Consider the following 5,000-nt stretch of genomic DNA (forward strand, 5'->3'; position numbering starts at 1 on the left):
CTCTCTCTTCTCTCTCTCTCTCTCTCTCTCTCTCTCTCTCTCTCTCTCTCTCTCTCTCTCTCTCTCTCTCTCCCCTCGGTACCTTTCAAATGTAATTATATCGCCTTGTGTTTACTGATAACATTTCTTATAATTCTGTAAGCTATGGCATAATTTTAACGGTCTGTAAGAGAGACAATATTTCACCACAATATTTTTTTTTGACCTATATGGTTTCCCGGGAAATGAAAAAAAAATAGTTCGATATCCATTTTAACTTTTTAAGGAGATTTCCACTTCATGCGTACGTTTACATTCTCTGTTTGCACGATGTTACTTGTAAAAAATCATGCAATTATGTTATCAAAAGTATTCATATTTGTCCAATGAGAATTTGGGTCTAAATAATAAGTTAGATGAAATAGTATCAGGTCACTCGACCGTAATCTATTATTCTAAAATATTTTAACATCTCGTATTCTGATTTGGCAATTGAATTCATATCTCCACTGTTATTTTTTTTTATAAATTGTCAAATGTAAATGATGCAATAAAAGGATCCTTGCTGCAGATTTTACAAGTTGAATGTATCTGTAAACTTTTTCAGTATTGTGTATTAAATTTTTCGGTCATGAATTTTCATGGAAATTCTGATTGCTACACTTACTGGCCTTACGGGGAAGAAGTATTCTATTTAGAACAAGATTTCTCGACTATTTTGTAAATACATGGAGTTCATCAAAGTCCTGTTCTATCGAAGAAAATTGTTTTTTGTTGCTATTCTATGGCCATCAGCCTGGTGACACCAATTGTTGAATGATATTAAGAAAAATTTTTCCCTAAATATACATTTATTTGAAGTTTTGTCAGTTCTATCAGTAATCAGTAAGTATATTGTTTTACAGTAAGTAATTTTTCAATGTTTATGAATGCTCAAATGGAAAAAGAAAATATATTAATATGTATTTGAGACCTTGGACATTTATTCATTTACGACGTGACTCATTTAGAATAAAAGTTATCTGGCACGATTTAACTTTTATGAGATTGACTGATATTATCCAGGAAAAAATGTCCTCAATATATAGTTATTTAAAGTTTTGTTAGTTTTAACAGTAATCAGCAAGTAAAATGCGTTGCATTAAGTACTTTTTCAATGTTTATGAATGTTCAAATGGAAAGAGAACAAATATTAATATGTATTTGAGACCTTGGACATATATTCATTTACGACATGAGATTCATTTAGGGTTGTGGTGGCCTGGAGGTAGCGTCCTTGCCTGGTGATTGCAAGACGGGTTTGAGTCCCGCTCAGACTCGTTAATTCCTTTGGTCACTGCATCCGCACCATCCTTGTGAGCTAAGGATGGGGGGTTTTGGGGAGCCTATAGGTCTATCTGCTGAGTCATCAGCAGCCACTGGCTGCCCCTCCTTGGTCCTAGCTTGCGTGGAGAGGGGGCTTGGGCGCTGATCATATGTTATATGGTCAGTCTCTAGGGCATTGTCCTTCTTGATAGAGCAATGTCACTGTCTCTTGCCTCTGCCATTCATGAGCGGTCTTTAATCCTTTAAAAGTATTAAATTCATCCATAGATTATATGGCACTATTTAACTTTTATCAGATTGATTACTGTTAGAAGAGTTTCCTTAACGTATTGTTTCATAACGTGTTTGTCTAATTCTCATTAAGTCACAGTAAGATATGGGTTTAGCTGCTTTCAAAATAATGAGAATCATCACTAGTTAATCGTTCATAGACCCATCCCTCATTTTCATATATGTGACTACTTATTGCTGATTTGCCCAAAAATGTAATTTGTAGCTGAAATATTTGAGATAGGAGAAATAATCAATATAATACCAAACAAGATTTGACATAAGCTCTACTGAGATGCAAGAATATAGAAGCTAATTTGAAGACGCAGAGAAATGGATGTAGTTTTGAATATATATTAGTTATTACCAAATGAAAATACAATATGGTTAAAATTACTTCATGGTGAATGATTTTTGATAAATAATCGAAGATTTATGTGAAGGGAAGGTGTTTTTGATAAATGTAGCTCTGGTTGACGTTGGAATTGATAGTTTCAGAGAAACTCTTGCTGTTTGTGAATATGTTAATGGCTCGAAAGTTATGGACAAATATGACAACACAGGAGCAGTGAAGGGTGGAGAATGATAGGAATATATAATTGAAACAAGTGAAACCGATGAAAAAAATAACAGCTGTTATGAGTTGTTGACTAGGAGACATGTAAAATATGTGAGAAAATTTAAATAGGAGAGAGAGAGGTGCTTTCTGATTAGTTGGTAATGACTCCGAATTGCACCAGGAATAGGACAAACTTATATTTTCCTCTTTAATCGAAAACTACCTGGTCTTAGAGAGAGAGAGAGAGAGAGAGAGAGAGAGAGAGAGAGAGAGAGAGAGAGAGAGAGAGAGAGAGAGAGAGAGAGAGAGAAGTGCTTTTCTGATTAGTTTGGTAATGATTCAGAATTGCACCAGGAATAAGACAGAAACTTATATTTCCCCCTTTGATAAAAAACTACCTGGTCTTTGGAGAGAGAGAGAGAGAGAGAGAGAGAGAGAGAGAGAGAGAGAGAGAGAGAGAGAGAGAGAGAGAGAGAGAGAGAGAGATGATTATTTATTAGCTTATCCGAAGCCTTGGTAAATATTCAGGCGAAAAACTCTCATTACTGAATATCTTATGGGTGGGCCATCTGTGTATGGCCTTTCGGAGCCATTTTGTATCCCCTATTGCCGAGTAAATTCGGCCTTATTGGCCGTCAAGACTTTGGGAAGACTAGCGGTTCCGGTGATAAAATACGTCTTTATGCTCCACTTAGTAGACATGACTCATTTCGAATCTGACATGGAAAGGATTATGAGATCTGTTATTTTACGACGTTACGACGGCTCCATGTCTTTTTGAGGATTATATATTTCTTGGTAAGAGACACAAAACGTCTCCACCAGCTGAGCTTCTTGGTAAAAATGACTAATGTTTTGTGATGTCATCTATTTGCAAGGAAGGCCATTAAAGCATTTTACGTTCTTCACTCTAAAAGACTTGGGGTTATTAAGTATAACAAGGTATATAGAATAAGGGAGAGAGAGACGTAAATATTGAGAGTGTAAAGAGAATCGTAATAATTCTGACGCAACTAGAGGGGCACACATTAGAGCGCAGACCTCCGCCACGTCAGCTTATCTCTTGACCGTTTGCTTGACCTTGACCTTTGACCTTAACATGTAATAATTGGCTCTTTCCTCTTGATCCATCGCACACTGAAGGCTTTCTTAATTACCCTACGTTGAAAATAAGACTGGGTATCCATTCATCGCCTAAAACCTGCATGTCTCCTGGCAGAGGACCTCTCAAGAGCAGGGCACCCTATTTCACACGTATGTTTTTTCAAGGGGGAAACCATGTACCGCACAAGTTTCATTCACGCTTGTACATTAACGTTTTTGCCCTTTTTTATGTCTCGCTCTTCCTCGCAATGATAACAGAACCTGTTTATGCTTGCCTTCGATGTATGAGTTTATCTGAATTTTTAACTTTGAACTGCTTATTTATAAACTCGTTATTTGATGAATAAATGTTACCTGCATTCACCTCACCTCTCTCTTAGCAACCGCCTCTCATAAGTTTATTGTAAACAATAATCCATAACGCTGCCTTCTCGTTTTAATCTCCTGGGAAAGGATTACTGCCTCTACATGGATCATTACTATAACTCTCTAGCCCTTTCCCAGGAATTGTATGAAAATGTAGTACATACCTAAGGGATTCTTCGGCTCCCCAGAGGTGGTCGTAAACACAGCAACTTCCTACATGGACCAATATTCCCCGAGATACCACGGGCCTCTGCAGGCCAGATAAGATTTTTATAATTATTTGGAATGACGTTACCCTTTTGAAACTGGTAGCAAACATTCACAACTCCGCTGCTGAGGATCATGAACGTCGACAGAAGGGGGGGGGGGGGGGAGCATGAAAATTTCGACTAAATGACTAAGTGTTACCAGTCTTACAAGGGATACCAACAAATGGACAAAGAAGTTTATTGTCCACTTGTTACAAATGAAACTCTAAGATGTCTCAGCCTTGTAATGTAAGCACTCCCCAAAGAGGAATTAGAGATTCAAAGCCATCATGCTGTATTTTGCAGATGTTCTCTTCGAGTGTGACATTAACAAGTGTTCTTGCAAAGCAGATGATGTCGTATGGGAATGACAAGTTAATGCTTCTCCCTCTCTGTTGACCAGCACCCCAAAAGTTACTCAAACTCTCCGACAGAAGGGCAGAAACAGTATTAGCATCAACGCGAATCAAGAGCCCTCACCTTTAAAACATCCTCGTGTCACGGAACCTGTGAGGAGACATCGCTCGAGTTTGCAACACAAGCCACTATAAGTGAGGACAAGCCATCTTAGGAAGCTTGGATGGTGCTGGTCAAAGGGGACCTAGAGGGACACTCGGTGCTACTGTTCAGCTTGCAAGGTGCTCCTGTCCAGGGAGGTTTGCTTCTGCTCCTATCACAGGAAGTGTGGCAGTAGCATTTTACCATCTCCTCCCCTTTTAGCGTCTATCCACCAGGTGTTTTGGTATTTATATCTATCTAGCAGGTTCAACGGGGGACCCGAGTCGTCGTGACAGGTAGCAACTGAAACGTCCCTATATAGTGTCAGATAACAGTTGGTACTCGTCTAAAATTTCTGGAATGTATAGTTGTGTACATGTGTGTATTAGTCTGTATATAGACGTATGTATGTAAGAATAATTTCTCACTTATTTATTTTATATATATATATATATATATATATATATATATATATATATATATATATATATATATATATATATTATTCATTTTTTATATTACACTGTATATATCATATTGATTGTATTACAGTACAATGATCAGGTGTTACATAAAATATAATATGAATGGGCACTTCTTGGGTTCTATTTGCCAATAAAAATTAATAACGATAAAATGTCTTCATCAGG

The 5,000-nt window shown here is 37.3% G+C and overlaps 1 long non-coding RNA gene across 1 annotated transcript in view; it reads left to right on the top strand.

Annotated features, from left to right (window-relative positions):
* Positions 1-5,000, top strand: part of LOC137658723 (uncharacterized) — a 13,123-nt gene that overhangs the window by 3,689 nt on the left and 4,434 nt on the right. The window contains exon 2 of the long non-coding RNA XR_011047402.1: position 5,000. This exon is cut by the window's right edge and continues 72 nt beyond it. This is a non-coding gene — a long non-coding RNA (uncharacterized lncRNA). The remainder of the gene's footprint in view (positions 1-4,999) is intronic.

This window comes from Palaemon carinicauda, chromosome 1 (assembly GCF_036898095.1).
Source record: "Palaemon carinicauda isolate YSFRI2023 chromosome 1, ASM3689809v2, whole genome shotgun sequence".
In the NCBI taxonomy this organism is placed as follows: domain Eukaryota; kingdom Metazoa; phylum Arthropoda; class Malacostraca; order Decapoda; family Palaemonidae; genus Palaemon; species Palaemon carinicauda.